The sequence below is a fragment of the Nyctereutes procyonoides genome, unplaced genomic scaffold (assembly GCF_905146905.1).
Source record: "Nyctereutes procyonoides isolate TBG_1078 unplaced genomic scaffold, NYPRO_anot_genome, whole genome shotgun sequence".
NCBI lineage: Eukaryota > Metazoa > Chordata > Mammalia > Carnivora > Canidae > Nyctereutes > Nyctereutes procyonoides.
The window spans coordinates 2,579,803-2,601,633 of record NW_026575147.1 but is presented as its reverse complement, the minus strand read 5'-3'; the positions used below and the strand labels follow the sequence as shown (position 1 = coordinate 2,601,633).

Genomic DNA, 21,831 nt, shown 5'->3' with positions numbered 1-21,831 from the left:
GTATTGCTGTAGTAGCAGTAGGAAGTCTCACATACTACTGGTGGATGTATATACATTCCTTAATTCATATTAGAGAACACATTGAAATTATAGAGCAAATATGAAAATATGTAAACTCTATAATCTAGCTGTGGTAGAGAGAATTTTCATGGTCCTTACAACCTTTTCTCCCTGGTTTTACTCCTACAATTATGTTAAATTACATAGCAAAAAGGATTTTACAAATGCATTTAAGGTTACTAATTAGTTGCTTTTAAAACAGGGAGATTGAGTGATATGTATGAAATCACATGGCCCCTTTTAAATCAGAGAGTTTTTTCCAGCTGGTGACAAAAAAGAGATTTGTAGCATGACAGTAATTTAGCACAGGGGTGTACTTTGCTGCAAAAATGGAGAAAGTCCATGACAAAGAACAGTATCAGTAGCCTCCAGGACCTGAGAGAGGCTCCTGGCTGACAACCAATAATGAACTTTAAAGAACTCCTGTCCTACAACCACCATCAACTGACTTTGGCCAAAAACCTGAAGAAACAGGAAACAGATTCTTCTTCAGTGCCTCCAGGTAAGAGTCTAGCCCAGTAAATACTTTAATGATGGCTTTGTGAGACTCTGCCCAGAATATTTAGCTGAGTATGCCCAGACTTCTGATTTATAGAACGATAGGATACTGAATTTATGTTAATTTAAGCTGGCGAATTTGTGATAATTGGTTATACAGCAATAAAAAACTAATACACTAGTCATTTCACCTCTAAGTATATACTGAAAAGAAAATACACATGTATGTGTGTGTGTGTATGTGTGTATGAATGACATAATCACATTCTTTTAATAGCTAAAAAATAGAAACTCCTATCCATCAATAAATAATGACATATTCATTCAATGGACTACTTCTGCAATAACAGTAAATAAACCGCAGCTACAAAACATGTGGATAATCTTACAATGTTGAACAAAAACACATAAAAGAATATGTATAATATGAATCTATTTACCTAAATTTCAAAGACATGCAAAGTCAAGCTATATTTCTAGGGATGCTTACATAGGTATTTACCATTATAAATTAAAACAAGGAAATGATAAACATAAAAATCTACATAGGGATTTTTTTTAGGCAGCCTAAACAATCTTTGTGTTTGTACAGAATGTAAACAAAAGGAAAACTATAAGGCAAAAATATTTCACAGGAATTAAGAATTCTAGCATTGAAAAGTACAACTATACCTAAATAGTTTTCTGATATCTAAGGATACTTAGGATATCAGGCAGTTCATGGGCTTCCAAATATCTTTTCTTGTCCCCAGATATCAAGTACCAGCAGTTGAAATTCTTAATGTTGTTACTTTTTTCTTTAGAATTTATCTCTGTGATCTTCTAAAACAGGAATACTTCTGAATATTACATATTAAACTAATTCTTCTAGATCACTAGAACTACTTTTTGAGCATTAACAGTTAAACCTCAAATACTAAATATTTATTGGATGTTGGATACTGAGATGAGACATAACATATTGAAAAAATGTGGGTCTCACAGAAGTACAAAAAGAAAGTAACTTAAAAGGGGCACTAAGCACACCAAGAAAGTACTTCACTTGCATCATATCCCAATTTTGGATCCTCTCCCTTTATTCCAAAACACATGCAGAGTTTGAGCCAGAACAGCTCTTACATTATTATAAGAAATAATGTAAAAATATATAACAAAAGAAATATTCAAAAAAGGTAGTGACCATGTAGTTATATGTAAATATGGGCCTCAAAAATGAACTTATACTTGGAAAGGAAATCCTTAACTAGAAAACAGAGACTATAGCCTTTAACATTTCTTTAATAAGAAAATACCATTTGCAATAGAGAAATACAGAGAAGAGAGGAAAGGGGAATGAATGGAAATGAATAAAATCTCCATCCCTGAAAACCTTTAAGCAGAAAATTTGCCCTCATTTATAATATTACGATTTTATATCTCTGTCAAATCTTGATTTCTTCATCTACAATCCATCCAGGTTTATGTTGATAAAGGCAAGAAGATGGTTAGGAAATTATGACTAAGAACAAGCTAAAGGAGTCATCAGGGTGAATGAACAATTAATTACACATCATCAAATGTACATTCTAAATTCTATTTTGAAAAAAGTGTACTATGAGAATTTGCTTTAAAAAATAAGAATTATCTACCGTACCCAGCCAGGAAAAATATAAGTAGAATTATAAAGTTTCAAGAGAGCCTTTTAGACAAAGCACTGAAAACCCATTGGAGGCTACTATAAAAAGGTGAGGGTGAATGTATATCAGATGAAGATCCTATGGACAAGTTGCAGCCTCCTTACTCCTATTATATCAGATAATCATAACAGTTCCTCCTTTCACTCTAATATATAGGTTATATAAAGAAAGAGTCTAGTGAAGTGGTTAAAAGCTCAAGATGTGCTTTAAATATGCTGTAAAAAAAATGAGTTAAAAGTTCTTCCCTAGTAATTGCCTGCTCTAAGACAACACATGCAGTCTATGACTAAAAGCTATGACACTCAAGCTAAAGTAAGCTGGTTCAAGGGAACATCCTTCCCGGAAGTACGGGGGCTTCTCAGCGTCACATGTCCAGAAACATGATGCTCATGGGTGATGAATGTTAAATAACATGCCATGAAACACTGGAACTCTTATTTTATCTAGATAACTCATTATCTTTTTAACTGTAAAATCTAATAGCAAAACCAGATTGAGATCCAGAGGGTGTCTTGGGAGTAGGAGGTTTGGTCATGGGTGTTTATGGTGTGGATGGTAGAACCAAGTCAGGGGGAACGAGTACCTCATTTTTAGCTTTCCTGAGCTACACTGAGTGCCAGAACCTGCTGTCCTACCACAAGGCCTGTTAGACCAGGGTAAGGAAAGAAAACCAGCAAGACAGATGGAAGATCTATCAGTGCCTTAAGGCTCTGCGCTAGCAGAATCTGACCTCAGCCTGGAAGAGTCTTTTATAATCCTGCATTCTTAGTTTTCTTTTTCTTAAGGTATTATCTTTCTGTCTTCTGTCGTATTCTTTCTTTTGTTGCTAAAAACTTTTGAAAATGAAAGCTTGGATAGTAGCCTGTTAGTTCTGCTTTTAGCCTTTCCCTGATACGATTAACCATAGTCCCCTGTTGAATGCGGGGAAAAAGGAAAAATATATATAGGAAGGAAATATGGAGAAGAATAAAATAAAGAACATAAATTAATATGTAGCCATACGTTAAGTGAATTGGCCTTACTGCTAGAATTTGTGTTGGGGCCCACAACCAAATGCAACATATCTGATGTCCTACAGTTAGCTCTAAGTGTAGCCTGTCTTCTCCCCTGTGTAAGGAGAGCCTCACCACAGAGGATCACCAAAGTCAGTGATTACAAAGTTATAATAAAACTATTCCATGGTCAGATCACACTTAGTTGAAACTGCTCAATAAACAGAAATGGGTCTGTCCTATTAACAACCGACCACACATTTAATTTCTTCATGCCTGTAACTCATTCTGGTTTATGAGATAATTTAACTTCGAAAATACAGAATCCCATGTAACCCCTCTTTGTTCCTGAATCCCTCCAATAGTTGTATAAGATCATGGCAAGAACTGTATTAATTGGCTATAATGATTTAAGAGTGGAATATGCTGCTAATGAACTGTGAGATGAGGATTCTGGCCAGGTCTGCTTAACGGGATGGTATGCTTATCATTTTCTAACTTCTCTGAATCCCAAAAGGAGTAGGGAGTATTTAGCATGTGACTATATAAGCAGGATTGCCAGATATAAAAAATATAAATACAGAATGCCCAGTTAAATTTGAACTTCAGATAAACAATGTTTTTTAGTATAATTATGTCCCAAATACTGCATGGAACATCCTTTAAATATTTGGACTTAATTTACCTGAAAATAAAAGTAAACTGAGGGTCCTGTATTTATTTAGCAATGCTGCAGCACATCAGTTATCCCAAACTGTAGGTTTGCATTTAGATTTTTGTGACCAGATTTTTCTTTGCCTTAAAGATCTATTCATCTACAAATGGGACCAGCTTTATTAGTAAGAAACAAAGCAATTGATTTTTCAATATATTTGATGGAAATGGGGAAAAGGAAAAACATAAGAAATGTCATACTGATTGAAACTATCTTAGGAACTGAAGCTTCAAATTCTATTATTAATAGTCCATTTCTTTCTTGTCTTTTATTGGAATTCCTTTTTAAATTTGAACTGCTAGTGTGTAGTATCACTGAGTTCCGATGCAACTCCATGTTAAAAATGTAATTCCCTTTTGTGTCAGTTTCGGGTAAGTTCCACAGATACCAAAAAGGGGCAAGTATTTTTACAGACCTAGGGTGACAGTTGTCTGTGTAGTCTTTGGAAAGCAGTTATCTTAAAATCATGTTAGTAACAATTAGCCTAATTCCCAGTTTGAGAGCATGAAATTATTAAGATTTAAATAGTTGGGAGAGGAATTTTTTGAGGGAGCAGTCCTTAATATTCAGTGAGATACCCTCTTTTCATGGAAAAGATGGAGGTTTGCTTTCTCTTGTATTACCTTGGGGAGAAGAGCTTCAAGGAGATCTTTTAGAGAACATAATGTTTTCCTAGAGTGGAATACTATTTGATTTAAGCATTAAACAAATAAATAAAAGGAAAAGAGAAAATTATCTATAAGTACAAGTCTGGCTGAAGTAGTTTGTGGAGGCAGGTTGTAAGATTATTTGGGAAAAATAACTGTGCTCTCACTGAAAGGAGGCCATAGTTTTATGCTCCTAGGGGACCAGACATGGCAGGAATGTCAGTTAGAGGTAGTTTTATTCATTTATTTATTTTAAGATTTTATTTACTTATTCATGAGACACACACACACAGGCAGAGACACAGGCAGAAGGAGAAGCAGGCCCCACGCAGGGAGCCAGATGTGGGACTTGATCCTGGGTCTCCAGGATCAGGCCCTTGGCTGAAGGTGGCGCTGAACTGCTGAGCCACCCGTGCTGCCCTAGAGGTAGTTTAAAAATCCCAAGAAGTTTTCCTATGCGAAGTGAGACTAATTAGAGACTGAGAGAAGCTAACATGTAGCAAACCAAAAATAGGCTTTGGCCATTTCTAGGTAGTTCCAGTTGCAGGCTTTCAGGAGTAAATCTCCAAGACATCTATGGAATCACTAGAAGAGACATATTCAGCTTCAAGCAATGGCCAAAGACAGGGGAAACAAAGCTAGTTCAAAGAATGCCAGTTTCACATGACATTTCCTGTACTTATCTCTACGTCCTTCCTCTCTGAAACGTACAGAAGCCAAGGAATTTAGTGAGTGGGGGAGGATGGAAGGACTTCTTAGGTAGGGAAATAGAAAAAGAGGCATCACCAAATGCCAACTACCAACTTGATGCAGGCCCAAGCTGAGGGAGAAGTCAGAGAAACTTGAACTTGAAATGAAGTTCTGAGTTTCTTCCGTTCTACAGAAAGAAATATGTTAAATACTAAATGACTCTATTCTTGGGTTGAAAGTAACCAGAGGACTGCTTATTATCTGAATTACTACAGAAATTCTGCAACTTTCCCAAGATAAATCTTATAAGGTGGTGAGGAGTAAATGGCTGACATAGCGTTTGCAAGGTAAACAGGGATTGTTTTTTGACCTCGATAGCAGGGGTCAGCTAACTTTTTCTGTTAAGGGCCAGATAGTCAATATTTTAGGCTTTAGAGACACCAAAAAAAAATTGAGGATACTATGTAGATGATTATAGCAATAGTTAAAACACAAAATTTGTATTAAATGAATTCAAAATATAATAACAACTGAGCCATTTTATTTTATTTTTTTGGTAATATAGGTCTACATATGAAAACGGAATTCTTTTTTAGGGAGATGAGATTTTACACAATTGATCTTAAAAGTCAGCACTCGCTATTATCAAACCAATTATAGATGTTCATTTGCAAAATCAATTCTTTCATAAGCCATGCAAAAATAGGCAGTGGGCTAGATTTGACTCCTGGGCCATTGTTCTTACCCCTAGCATAGAGTCTCAATGCTTTTGTCAAATTCATTACAATTTTACTTGGATAATTACCTAAGGATTCCTAAATGAAGCCATCAGGAGTGAGGCAGAGTGAAAGGCATAAGAGATGGTTGTGAAGCCCTAGGAGGAAGTGAAGAAGTGGGAGTCTACAAGGTATCACATTTTCTCTGTTTCTAATGAATACCCTTGCAGTAAATACCCTCCATGGTAACCTTCCTCCATTAGCACCTACAGAAACCTATCAATTGACACCAAAATCTACCAAAGAAAATAAATTTTCCAAAAGGCAGAAAAGAGATCACAAAGACACTCCTCTCATACAAGAAAGCAACTAAGATGCTTGTTCCATAGATTTCTTCTTATTAGCTCTCTCCCTTAAAAGAATTAGTCAAGTTAAATTGGTGCCATTTGTAAGGGCACTGACATAAGTAAATGACACACTTTGCAATATATTTAACTAATATCTGAAATTACATTAATTTTGGCCTGATGGTAGATGAGATTTCTTCAGCAGACAACACACTACTCCAAATAATATTGTATTTAAATCTGTAGCACTTTAGCATTTTCAATATTTTTCTCTAGAGTAATGTACCCTAAACTAAAAACCCCAAAATGTAGTGATATAGTTTGATTCAGTGCTGTATCCAGTAAGACAATAGTTATTGCCTTGCAGAGATGAAAGAATTTTGTTATTGTTTTTGGAGGTATAAAATGAGGAAAATATATATAGCATAAATTTAATATGAGCTCAAGGAAATACTGACAAGTTCTATAAATCATTATGTGAGACAGAAAGCAAGGAACAGCCATGAAATCTCCCCAAGATTCCTTCATTTTGGTTCAGAAGCTATTTGGTTTGCTTTGATACATTCCTAATGTAGTGTGGAAATGGGTTTACTAGATATATAATGCATCATCTGGTTACCTGTAAAAGAGGAGAAAACTCTCAGGGAATCACTTCGATGTCATTTGGGAACACCCATGTAATGCTCAGTACCAGTAATTGAAGAGGTTAAGGAGACAAGCCCTGCCTATTGTCAGATCTCTGTGTTCAGGATTGCTCAGACTCTGTTGACTCTTTCAAACAGGAGGTACCAATTATTCCATTAGATGTTAACAGGGATGCAAAGTGCTACAGGGAGCTAATCTCAGAGTGGAAGATATTAGTTTCCATGTCACCTGTCTGCCCTGGCTGAAGGTAGCTAAAGGTTATTTGTAAACCTCATGTCAACTTCTAGAGATCTGAAGATGCTTGCAACCTCAGGACTTACAAACACCTTATTCACACATGGCCTACTGGCTAAAAAGAAAATGAAAGGGACAAAACGAACAAGAGACATGATGAGTTCTTTAAACAGGAGTATAATGATGTTTAGTGGGGCAAGAAACAGCTCTAAAATGTCTGTAGTAGAGAAGAATCAGAAATGTACCAGCAATCCCTTAAAAACTGAAACCTAAGAAATTTTATCAAATATGACTGCAAAATCATTTGTAGGTATGTCATTATACTTCATATTTTCCAGTTTGCAAATGTTTTGTGTATATATATTGTTTTCAGATATATTAAAAACCAGTTCAATCATAGACAACCAGAGCCTAGGAAGGACCTTAAAAATCAACAAGGCCAGAATTTCCCTGGCTTCTAGGAAATAAATGTCAGTGGTATCCCCTAGCCACATGTCAAACAAAAACTGTCACCCATGTTACTCCTTCATTTTACAGATGGGGAAACTAAATGCAAGGAATCGGATGACAGTAAAGACATCATAGTATAGTTTTCTTAAAGCTTAATACCTAAAATAGCCTGACTCAAATCCTCATTCCCACATTTATCTCCTGGAAGATCCTGAAAAAAGTTCTCTACCTCCATCAGAATTTGTTTTTCTTATTTATAAAACAACAAAACAAAACCCATATAGCTGTATTTACCTCCAACAGATATTTTTACTTCCTTTACTGGTGATCTTAAGAATTTTATAGGCAAAAATATTATCTTCAATGTTTCTTTGTTGGAAATTTCTTATTAATTATGATAGCTAACATTTAATTTTGTGATTAAGAATCCTGTACTTCAAAAGCTTCCTGCTACTTCTCCTTAGACTCCACCTTTCATTTTTTCAAAGATTCAGAAAATTCTGAAAAGATCCATGAAAACTGAAGTTCAAAGTCTAGTTCCCAGACCAACCACCAATTCTGTGGTTTAGGCACCAAAAAAATTTATTTCTCTGAGTTATAATGTCCCCATCTACATACAATATAGTGACGATAAGACAACATATATTATTAAACATGTTTTCTCTGGTTATTAAATAGGCACAATACAATTTAAAAGTATACATGTTCTTAAGAGAAGATTTGTGTCTAGAACAAAGATTTATTTATGATTTTCTTTATACTATACCATCACTATTATATAGTTGAGCAAAAACTGTACTTTGTAGGGTTTAAGGGACAGGGTTTCTTCCTACTCAATTCTAGTGTGTCTTGTGATTTTTCACAATTCCTAGCTACACAGTTCCCTGATTATTGAGAGTAGGGTGCTGATACTTTCCTGGAAGGCAAGTTGTGACAGCTGGAAGCACGCATTAGGCATCACACAGTTTAGGGGTAAAATGAAAAAGCAGCTGAGACATTATCATGATAGCAGCATAGGTTGTCCCACTTTCAGACCCACTCACAGGAAGATTGACTAGCAACTATCCATAGAAAAAACACTAGTGAGAAAATCCTGGGAACTAACAATGAGGCCAAATAACCCCCAGACCCACAGACTGAGAAGGACCTCATTGAAAGGCTAATGGGAGTGTCTATACTAGGATACCCCCAGGTCAGAAGAGTACCACACTGAGAGGTCCTCAGTTTGGGCTTACAGTTTCTCCAGTGTAAAGTAGTTTCTCCAGTGTGAAATAGTTTCTCCAGTGGATGTCCAAAGTGGACATCCAGCTTCTCCAGAATTGTAGGGTACTTCTTAGGAAGCTACTTGGATCTTATCTCAAAGGGATCATTGTGGAAATCTGCTGGGTTTAACAACTGAGGGTCAGAGAGACTTGGAGAAGGGCAGTGGGCCACCAGAACTCAGATTTTGGCAGACTACATTCTTCCTCACACTTGTACCCAAATGGAGATCTCAGCCAGTAGCTCTGCCCATCTGCAAAGTCAAGTTAGTGGCCTTACTTGCTATGAAGCTTAATGGACAATTTTATCTGGTGCAGTTTACCAGCAAGTAAACTGCAGACCATGGAGAACATTTTATGGTCCCACCTAGGCAGTGAACCAATTTTCAAGCCCCAAGTACTGTTACACATAGCCCACATACTGCCGGAGCAGAAGCCTAATCATAGAATCCATGTAGCTATGTAGTCCATTTTTCAGCCATGCTTGTAGTGGCACCCAAACAAAGGAACTAGCCACTAGCTCTGTCTGTCTGCAGAGCCAATCTGGTGATCTTATCAGGCCAGGAAGTTTGGTGTGTTAGTTCTGCTTGATTTGCATCACTAGCCAGTAAGCCATACTACCTGTGAGTATGTTCTATAGCCCTGTCTTGGCAGGGAAGAAAATTCAAAGTCCTGCCCAACCGTTGATTATATATTTTCCCAAGCCTCTAACCAGGATGCCTGATCTAGAATCTAAATCGCCACAGATGCCATTCTACAGTCATGTTTGGACAGAAAGCCAAGCCAGCAGTCTTACCTAACTAGGAAATATAGATTCTGGTCCCATATAACCAGGAAGCCTTAAGAGTGACACTGGGAAGTCTTAGAATTCAGCCAATAGTACCATCCAGTTGAGGAACTCACCCTACAGCCTTATCCCACAGTACAGTCCAACTATGGCCTTGCCCGATAGATGAATATAGCCTGCAGCCTCACCCAAGCAAGAAGCCCAGCCAATGATCTAGTCAGATCATGGAGTAAATCTATAGCCCCACCCAATGAAGGAGACTGGACAGTGACCCTTCTTAACCAAAGTGCATAGTCTCTAGACCTATCCAACTGCAGAACACAACTGGAAGCCCCTCCCAACCAGAAAGCCCAGCCAGTGACCTTCCCCAAAAGCAGAATAGAACCAGTGATCTATCTGATCATGAAGCCCAGCTTGTGTACATGTACAATTTGAAGATACTCTCTGAGTACCTACCTGATCACAAAGTAGAGCCTGAGAAGTCCTATCTATAGCCCTGCCTAAACTTGAGAGTCCAGCCAGAATCACCATCTAATCAAGAATCATATCCTGGAATTCCATCCAACCATGAGTGATTGTGGACCCAAACCCATAGCTCTGCCAATCCAACTAGTAGCATCATAATAAGGAAGTCGGACATCAAACTCATGCAACCAGAAATAATGGCAAAGCCATTACGTGGTCCCACATAGCCACAGACAACAGCAAAAAGCTGATGAGAGAGTATACCCTACAGTACCACATGAACATGGAACCCAGTCAGCACACCCACCAAACCACAGGGTTTAGCCAGTGGCACTTCTATTCCCACCTCAGAACACAAGCACTGATCTCACCCAAATAGAAACCCTGATAGAAAGCCCACCTAAGGATACTACCAGCTTACCTATTCAGAACCCTAAGCTGAAGTGACTGATGGAAGATTGCCTTTCAAACAGAATCTTCAAGTCTGGAAAAAGAGACTTTTTACTAAAACACACACACACATCAGTGCAAGGACATAAGGATCATGAACGATCAGATAAACATGATGTTACCAAAAGAAAATAATAAGCTCTAATAAGTGACCCAAAAGAAATGGACATTTAAAAACTCTCTAAAAAATGATCCAGAATAATCCTCTAAAGAAGATGAATGAACTACAAAGATACAAGAACAGACAACTAAATGAAATTAGGAAGCCAGAGCATAGGCCAAATGAGAAGTTCAACAGAGATTTTTAAACTATTAGAAAAAAAATCTTAGAATTGAAGAATACAATGACTGATTAAAGAATTCTATGGAAGACTTCAAATTCAGACTGCACCAACCAGAAGAAAGAACCAGTGTATTAGAGGATAAGTCATATAAAATTAGCTGATCAGAGGACTAAAAAAGAAAAAAAAAAGTGAAGAAAGCATACTGGACTAATGGAACATATTCAAAGGAACAACATTATGACAATCACAGAAAGAGAAGAGAAAGATAAATGGATTGAAAGTCTTTTTAAGCAATAATAGGGGATCCCTGGATGGCTCAGTGGCTTAGCGCCTGCCTTTGGTCCAGGACATGATCCTGGAGTCCCAGGATCAAGTCCCACTTCGGACTTCCCACATGGAGCCTGCTTCTCCCTCTGCCTGTGTCTCTGCCTCTCTCTCTGTGTCTTTCATGAATAAATAAATAAAATATATTTTTTAAAAAACTTGCTTTAAAATAAAGAAAAATAAACAATAATAGCTGAAATTTTCTCAAGTGTGGAGAGACAAGTAGATATGCTGATTCATGAGGACCGTAAGGTCCCATTGGGTAAACCCTTAAAGGGCTGCACTGAAACACATTATAATTAAATTCTCAAAAGTCAAGGACAAAGAGAGTTTTGAAACCAGCAAGAGAAGAGCAACTCATCACATACTAGGAAACCCCCCGTAAGAGTGAGTTTCTTAACAGAAACTTTGCAGGCCAGGAGAAAGTAGGATTATACATATATTATATATACATATTAAAAGGGTATAAAATGATATGTATATATATTTCATATATATATATATGAAATACTGAAACAAACCCTTTTAATCACGAACACTATGCATAGTAAAGCTGTCCATAAGATAAAAACTCCCAAATAAACAAACAAAGCAAAAATTGACAGAGTATATTAAAACTAGAACTTCCTGGCAGGAAATGTTAAAAAACATTTTTCAAGCAGAAATAAAAGGATGCTAATTAATAACACAAAATATAAGAATGTGTAAAACTCACTGGTAATAGCAAATATATAGTTAATGTTTGATTCTCTAATATTGTAATGGTGGTGCATTCACTTAGAACTCTAGCTTAAAAGTTAAGAGTCATATTAAAAATCACCATTACTGGGATTCCTGGGTGTCTCAGTGGTTTAGCGCCTGCCTTCAGCCCAGGGCGTGATCCTGGAGTCCCGGGATCGAGTCCCACATCTGGCTCCCTGCATGGAGCCTGCTTCTCCCTCTGCCTGTGTCTCTGCTTCTCTCTCTCTCTCTCTCTCTCTCTCTCTGTGTGTGTGTGTGTCTCATGAATAAATAAATAGAAATCTTTAAAAAAATCACCATAACTGGAATAATTTTTATTGATTATATAATATTTTTTTAAAAAGATGTAAATTATAACATCAATAACTTATAATGTAAGGGTAGTTAAAAGTATAAAGTTTTTCTATCCTATTGAAATTAACTTGTATTCAGCTTAAAATACCATGTTAGAAATACATTTTATGTAAGTCTTCTTTCACAAAGATAAAAACAGTGGTAGACAGAAAAAAAAAAGATTATGATAAAGGAGTCAAAATAACACTACAAAAATGCATCACATTATAAAAGAAAGCAGCAAGAGAAGAAGCAAGGAATGAAGGACTTACAATAGTCAGGAAAAACAATGAAGAAAGTGGTAAAAGTAAGTCCTTAACTATTAATAGTTACTTTAAATGTAAATGAATTAAATTCTCCAATAGGAAGACCCAGTGTAGCTGAATGAGGAACCACAAGAGGATTCAACAATATGCTCCATCCAAGAAACTCTTGTAGCTTTAAAAACACATATAGACTGGGAAGGAATAGGAAAAGATATTTTGATCAAATGGTAACAAAAACAAAACAGGGCTAGCTATATTTCTATCAGACAAAATAGATTTTAAGTTAACAATGGTAGAAAGAAACAGAGAAGGTCATTATATAATGATAATGATATAACAGCTAATCCATCAAGAAGATAAAAATTGTAAATGGTTATGCATCAGTATCAGAGGACCTAAATATATAAAGCAAATACATTTAAAAAAGGAGAAATGAACAACAAAACAATTATTATTTAGGGACTGTACTACTCCACTCTCATCAATGGATAGATCATCCAGACAGAGAATCAAAAAGGAAACAGAGGATGTGAACATTATAGATCAAATGTTCCTAAAAAACATTTATACAACAAAGTATGGAATAGTAGCAGAATAATACACCACTCAAGTATACATAGTACATTTTCTAGTGTAGAGCATATGTTAGGCATCAAAACAATTCTCAAGAATTCAGAAGATAGAAATTATGTGAATTATCATTTCTGAACACAATGGAATAAAACTAAAAATCAATAATAAGAAGAGAATTGGAAAATTCACAATTACATGGAAGTTAAACACCATACTCCAGAACAACCAATGCATCTAAGAATAAATCAAAAAAGAAAAAAAAATCTTGAGGGGAAAAAAAAAAAAAAGGGAAACTCAATGGAAATCCAAAACTTAACAGGATGCAGCAAAAGCAGTTTTAAGGGGCAACCCTGGTGGCTCAGTGGTTTAGCGCTGCCTTTGGCCCAGGGCGTGATCCTGGAGACCCAGGATCAAGTCCCACGTCGGACTCCCTGCATGGAGCCTGCTTCTCCCTCTGTCTGTGCCTCTCTCTGTGTGTCTTTCATGACTAAATAAATCTTTTAAAAAAAAAAAAAAACAGTTTTAAGAAGATTTCAGTGATAAATACTTACATTAAGAAAAAAGATTGTCTAATTCAAATTCTGGGTTTTTATTTGATCTATGTCACTTTTAGATGATTTTATTTTCAATCACATGGAAACGTTATAGTTATCTTATGCTAATATTTTTTATTATTTCAATCATTTAAAATTTTCTAATTCCCTTATAGTCCAGCAAATGGCCAATATTCCAAAATGTATGCGTTTCTCTTGAAAAAAAAAAAGGTTACTTTGAAGTCACTGCAAGCAGTTTTACATGCATTTAATTTAGATGTACCTTATTGGTGTTTCAATATCTTATAAAATATTCATTTTGCCTTTTCAGCTTTTATTGATCAATTACTGCAGAAAAAATCCATTAAAATCTCTCTTATTAATATTGACTTGTCTATTTTTCTTCTATTTTTGTCAGTTTTCCTTTATATATTTGAATGGCATTTATTATTAATTTTGTATAATTTAGTACTTTTTAGCATCATAATGGATTAAATTTTTTACCTTTATGAACTGTTCTTTGTCTTTAGTGATGATTTTAACTTCAAAATGCCTTGCTTGATATTAGTATAGATCAACTGGATTCATTTTTGGCAGCATTTCCATGATATATTTTGTGATCTAACACTTCCAGGTCCTTATATTTAAATGTATCTCCTATAAGCAATATATTTGATTTTTTTTTTGTTTTTTTTTTTAGTGCAATTGCTCAATCTGTATCCTGTCATAGCATGGTTTTTCTGTAATGCAATTACCACTGTTTGGGCCTTAAATCTAGTCTCTTAACATTTACTGTGATGCTATTAGGATGTATTTATCCAAATTCTTGTCAGTAGTGCCTTCTGATATTTTATTATCTTTCAGCAGTTTTGAAAAAAAACTTAGTAATTACATCTTCAAAAATATCTCTCTTTTACTAAAACTCAAACTACATTTAATATTAGATTATTATACATGTTTTATCATTTTAATGTTCTCTTTCTTCCTATATATATTTCAATCTATATATTTGATTCTGTCCAATATTCTACACAATTCTTTCTTCTGCTAGGTCTAATTTGCAATATTATCCATTCATTGTATCCCTAATATTAGCATTGTATTCTTTCAATTCAGATATTATTTATTTTTTATTCTTCAATTATTTACTAAAAGTCTTCATGTTGACTTTAATTTTGTAAAATAGTAACAATAATCATTTCAGTATATATTTGATTCCTCTATTATTTGGAATTCTTATGTATCCGTGATCTTTTGTTTTTCTAAATTTGTGGTCAAGTTGTATTTTATTTCACTCCTGATTAATTTTGATGGAATTCTAGACATCATTTATTAATATTTGGAAAGGTAATAGGAGCAAATCATTCAATACAACATAGTGGATTGAGATCATTCAATCTTTAGTTCTGAGTTTTGATTTATTTTCTTTTCATTCTTACTACATTTTTATGTTCCTGTCGGATCTCATTTGACAGTCTAGATACCTACTAGGCTATTGCTTACTCAGGAGGCCCTGATCTCATATCTGGAAGATTTACTTATCTTCCTAGCTTCTAACTACCAATTTTATAACTGACAAATCCTTCAATGTGAAATACATCCCTAAAATTCTGCCTTTCCTGTGCAGACCTTCTTTCTCTGAATTTTTAGCACCTAAATTTCATTACCTCTATATTTCATTATGCCTTCAAACAATTAAAACAAGTAAGCAAACAAGGAAAAAAAGACATTTTTAGTAGGACAGTAACCTATAAAAACCTAATTTATTCTTGGACAATACCAGTTATCTTTAAACAATATGATGGCAGGTTGTTCTTTTGTTTTTTGTTTTTTGTTTTTCCTTTTTTATAAAACACAAATTTACCAAATTTTCTAAGTGGTGATATTTCCTTCATGGAATTTATTAAACAACAATATTTTATCTATAAAAATAATATATAGGGAACATCTGCTTTCAGGTCTGAAATGAAAAATAGTAAGAAGTCATTACTCCTATATCTATATTAAGAAAAAAAAAAGCAGCTTCCATCTCTGATAAGTCCAAAAAAGGCAATGATTTTCATTTTGTTTAGCTTTTTTTCTTGAAAGAGCTATAAAGCTGAGACCTCAAATAAATAGTCCTTAGGAAAACATGAAGACAATAGAGAAGACAAAAACAAAGACCCTAAAGGAATTTGAAGCATCTTGCATGCAGAGATATGACAAATATTTAACACATTCCAATTCCTAGCCATATTGACATAAAGCCTATTTACTTCAATAGGCTTTACTTTACTTTACCTATTTTACTTTCCAATAATTATGAAATTATTTACTTTACTTACAATTACCAGATATATCATGTTTGGCTTTCAAGAAAAATGTGAGGCATGCTAACAGATAAGAAAAGAGAATAGGTTAGCAGTTCAGCAACATCATCAATATAAATAGCATTTTCATTATAGGGATCCCAGAAGAGAGAGGAAAGAGGTCAAAAATTTATTTTGAAGAAATAATCCTGAAAACTTCCCAAATCTGAAGGAAACAGAAATCCAGATCCAAGAGGCATGGAGAGCCCCCAACAAAACCAACTTAAGGAGGTTCATACCAAAGCACACACTAAAAGTAGTGAAAAGAGAGGATTAGTAGTGAAAGTAGTGAAAAGTAGTGATAAAGAGAGAATTTTAAAAGTATCAAAAGAAAATAAAAGTTATATACAAGGGAAACCCAATAAGGCTATCAGCTGATTTTTCAATAGAAACTTTGTAGGCCAGAAGAGAGTAGCATGATATATATTCAAACTACTTGAAAGAAAGGGGGGGGGGAGGGGAAACAACCAAAAACCCAAAAAACAAAACAAAACAAAACAAAAAACACAAAAAACCCTACACCCAAGAATACGCTATCCAGCAAGGCTCTAATTCAGAAGAGGATGAGTGATAAAGAATTTTCCAGATAAACAAAAGTTAAAGATACTTATCACTCCTAAAATAGCCTTACAAGAAATGTTAGAGGGAATTCTTTGAGTAGAAAGGAAAGATCATAAATGTAGGAATAAGGAAACGTAGGAAGCAAAGAAGGGGCAAAGATGGTGGAAGAGTAGGGGTCCTTAACTCACCTGGTTCTATAAACTTACCTAGATAACTTTCAAAATATCCTATGAATTCTGCCTGAGATTTAAAGAGAGAACAGCTGGAATGCTACAGAGAGAAAAGTTTTTGCTTTTAACAAGGTAGGAAGGTGAGAGAAATAAGAAGTAGGTAAGTAAGTAAGTAAGTAAGTAAATAAATAAATAAATAAATAAATAAATAAATAAATAAATAATAAATAATAAATAAGAATAAAATAGGGGAGGGGAACCCAGAGTAGCCAGGCTAAAGCAGAATGGCAAAAGCATCTGGTACAGGAAAGCCTAGCCCTGGAGATGCAAGAACTTTGAAAATCTTCCCCGGAGATTTCCCTGATGGAAAACAGCTTAGCAGGGAAATCAGGCAAAATCCCAGGGCGGGCAGTGAAGCCTCAAGATTCCCTGAGTCACTATAAGAGGAGGAGCACCCGGGGGAAAGCTCATTGCAAACCAAAGTCGAAATAAGTAAAGGGCTGGAGCGCTGCAGGCCTCAGGGCATTTGGGAGAAGCCAGTTAGTTAGATGGGCAGGCTCCGGATTGAGGTGGCTGAGCCCCCTTCCCCTCCGGAAAGGCAGTCCCTGGGAGCGCAGGTCCAGTGGCACAAGACACTACTGGATCCCACTGTGCACAAGAGAACAAAGCCAGCGATCCTGCATCCCCCCTGGGACAGGTGGAAGTGGGGATGGCACAGGACAACGATAACTCTCCTACTGATGGGCACCCCACAAACTGTACAGATCAGTGCACCCACACTGGCCTGGGAGCATCTAGACCAGTGCAGACTGGGAAACTGAGGTTAGTTACTTCTGGGGAGCCTGACTCCAGAGCTGGAAATCTGGCTGCTGCCATTGTTTTTCCTCTTTGTTTCACCTTGTGCCTGGGAGAGGCGGCGAATACGCAAAATGTATTTTTTTTTTTTTCAGGTTTAATCGTTGTTCGTGTTTATTGATAAAAAATATTTTGGAATGTAGGCCATTTGTGAACAATTCCAGTTTCCTGGTGTAGTAGTAACTGACCCCCACAACCTTATAAAGTGCTCCACACGTGAAACTGCGTCGGGAAGAGGGGAAGGGCTTCGAGGGCAGACAGCCTGACTTAGTATGTTGACCCCCCGCGCCTGGGTCCACACCACAGCCTGCGCCTTCTGCTGTGTGTGCAGGTGACTGCGGGTGAACATGGGCCGGGTTCCACTCTAGCCTTCCCGCAGTTGGGAACAAAGGGGAACAAAGGCCTGACAGGATAAATAGCTCATACTGAGCCTAGAACCTGGCAAGGAGCGGGACATCTCTGCCCAGGCACAGACACCTGAAAATCAGCACAGCAGACCCCTCCCCCAGAAGACCAGCTGGAAAACAAAGGGAAAAGCAAGTTTATTGACCTAGCAGTGCTGGAAAGCTCCAGGACCGAGGGAAAATTGAGGGAAAATAATATATACAACTAGAGGGTCCCTTTCTTTTTCTTTTTTTCCCCTTTTTCCACTATGACTCATTGTTATATCAGACTAAAAATTTCCAATGTTTTTTTTTTCTCTTTTCCCACTTTAACTACAATATTTTACCAGCTCTTCATTTTTAAGTTTCTTTTTCCTTTTGACTTTCATATTTCTACAATTATATGTCTTAGATATATTTTTCATTTCTGGATTCCCTTCAATGTATTCAATTTTTTTTTTTTTTGGTAGATATATGACATATGGGTTTTTGTTTTGTGCTTTTTGTTTTTTCTGCTTGCTTTGTTTTACAATGGTGGAAGTTAATAACTTCTAAAACATGACCAACATATACTCAGAACCAAGTGGAATACCATGCTGGTTCATGCTGCAAGATTATATTCTCTCTTCCTTCCCATTCTGCCCTCTTCTTTTATTTTGTTTATGTTTTGGTGGTCAATGTTGGGGCTTTCTATAAGTATTGCTGATTTATATAAATTTGGGATTGAGCATCTTCTAACGTACAGAACAAAATACACTCAGAACCAAGAGGATCACCCTCTAGGGCTTCTCAGGTATACTACATTCTCTCTACGCTACCACTTTTTTTTTTTTTTTTTTTATGATAGTCACACAGAATGAGAGAGGGAGGCAGAGACACAGGCAGAGGGAGAAGCAGGCTTCATGCACCGGGAGCCCGACGTGGGATTCGATCCCGGGTCTCCAGGATCGCGCCCTGGGCCAAAGGCAGGCGCCAAACCACTGCGCCACCCAGGGATCCCTACGCTACCACTTCTTTACCACCACCATCACCCCCCCCCCTTTTCTCTTTTCTTAACTTTTTTTGTTTGTTTGTTTTCTTTTTTCTTCTTCGTGGTTTTTGGCCTTTTATTTTTACTACTTTTTTTAAAATTTGTTTTTCACTTCACTGGTCCTTTTGTTTTATTTTGTTCTATTTTTTTTTCTTTTATTTTCTGGTCTCTGATTGCTCCAGAATCATCTAGGGTGTATTATTACTTAGGTCATGGTTGATATTTTTTATTCAGCTGCTCATACAGCCACTCTGCACTGGAAAAAACAACTAGAAGCAAGAATTTACCACAAAAGAAAGAACCAGAAACAATACTCTCTGCCACAGAGTTATAGAATTTGGATTTCAACAATGTCAGAAAGTCAATTCAGAAGCACAATTATAAAACTACTGGTGGCTCTGGAAAAAAATGCATAAAGGATTCTAGAGACTTCATTACTACAGAGTTGATATCTAATCAGGCCGAAATTAAAAATAGATTAAATGAGATGCAATCCAAACTGGATGTCCTAACTTCTAGCGTTAATGTAGTGGGAGAGTAAGTGACATAGAAGACACATTGATGGTAAGGAAGGAAGCTGAAAAGAAAAAGAGAAAAACAATTAAAAGACCATGAAGAAAGGCTTAGGGAAATAAATGATAGCCTGAGAAGGAAGAATTTATATATAGTTGGGGTTCCAGAAGAGGCTGAGAGAGAGAGAGAGAGAGAAGACCACAAAGTATATTTGAACAAATCATAGCTGAGAACTTCCCTAATCTTGAAAAGGAAATAGGCATTCAGATCCAAGAGATAGAGAAGACCCTCCAAAAATCAATAAAAACCATTAAACACCTTGACATTTCATAATGAAACTTGCAAATTCCAAAGATAAAGAGAAAATTCTTAAAGCAGTGTGAGAAAAGAGAAATATGAGGAGAAATATCAGATTAACAGCAGACCTCTCCACAGAGACTTGGCAGGCCAGAAAGAGCTGGCAAGATATATTTAGATATTAAATGAGAAGAACATGCAGTCAAGAATACTATATCCAGCAAGGCTCTAATTCAGAATAGAAGGAGAGATAAAGAGCTTCTAGGATAGGCAGAAGCTGAAAGAATATGTGATCACCAAAAAAGCTCTTCAAGAAATATTAAGGGGGACCCTGTAAAAGAAAGAGGAAGCCCAAAGAAACAATCCACAAAAACAAGGACTGAATAGATATCATGATGACAGTAAATTCATATCTTTCAATAGTTACTCTGAATGTGAATGGGTTAAATGATCCCATCAAAAGATGCAGAGTATCAGGCTAGATAAAAAAGCAAGACTCATCTATATGCTGTCTACAAGAGACTCATTTTAGATCTAAGGACATCTCCAGCCTGAAAAGCAAGGGGTGGAGAAACATTTACCACTCAAACTGTCCTCAAAAGAAAGCTGGGGTAGCAATCTTCATATCAGATAAAGTTTATACCAAAGACTGTAGTAAAAGATGAAGATGTGCACTATATCATACTTAAAGGGTCTACCCAACAAGAAGACCTAACAATCATGAATATTTATGCTCCTACTTTGGGAGTTGCCAAGTATATCAATCAATTAATAACCAAAGTAAAGAGATACTTAGATTGTAATACACTAATAGTTGGAGACTTCAACACAGCACTTTCTGCAAATTGCAGATATTCTAAGCACAACATCACCAAAGAAACAAGGGCCTTAAATGATACACTTACCAAATAGGTCTCACAGATATATACAGAACTTTCCATCTGAATGCAAGTGAATACACATTCTTCTCAGGTGTACATGGAAGTTTTTCCAGAAAAGACCACATACTGGGTCAGAAATCAGGTCTCAGCCTATACCAAAAGATTGGGATTGTCCCCTGTATATTTTCAGAACATAGTGCTTTGAAACTAGACCTCAATCACAAGAAGAGATTTGGAAGAAACTCAAACACATGGAGGTTAAAAAGCATCATGCTAAAAGATGAATGGGTCAACCAGGAAATTATTATTATTATTATTTTTTAAAGATTTTATTTATTCATTCATGAGAGACACACACAGAGAGAGGCAAGAGACACAGGCAGAAGGAGAAGCAGGCTCCATGCAGGGAGCCCCACGTGGGACTCGATCCCGAGTCTCCGGGGTCACACCCTGGGCTGAAGGTGGCGCTAAACCGCTGAGCCACCCGGGCTGCCCCAACCAGGAAATTAGAGAAGAATTAAAAAGATTCATGGAAACTAATGAAAATGAAAATACAACTGTTCAAAATCTTTGGGATACAGCAAAAGTGGTCTTAAGAGAGAGATACATCACAATAGAAGCATCCCTCAAAACTGGAAAAACCTCAAATGCACAAGCTAATCTCTCATCTAAAGGAACTGGAGAAACAACAGCAAGTAAAACCTACACCAAGCAGAGAAGAGAGATAATAAAGATTTGAGCAGAACTCAATGAAATAGAGAACAAAAGGACTGTGGAAGAGATCAACAAAACCAGTTCATTCTTTGAAAGAATTAATAAGATAGATAAACCCCTAGCCAGCCTTATTAAAAAGAAAAAAAAGAAAAAAGACTCAAATTAACAAAATCATAAATGAAAGAGGAGAGATCACAACCAATACCAAGGAAATACAAATGACTTTAAAAATGTATTATGACCAACTATATGCCAACAAATTAGGCAATCTAGAAGAAATGGGTGCATTTCTGGAACACCACAAACTATCAAAACTGGAACAGGAAGAAACAGAAAACCTGAACAGGCCAATAACCAGCAAGGAAATTAAAGTAGTCATCTAAAACCTCCCAAG

The 21,831-nt window shown here is 36.2% G+C and overlaps 1 pseudogene; it reads left to right on the top strand.

The window, feature by feature from the left end:
- The first annotated feature begins 465 nt into the window (after positions 1 to 465).
- LOC129501206 (serine/threonine-protein kinase 35-like) overlaps positions 466 to 21,831 on the top strand; it is a 73,716-nt pseudogene continuing 52,350 nt past the window's right edge.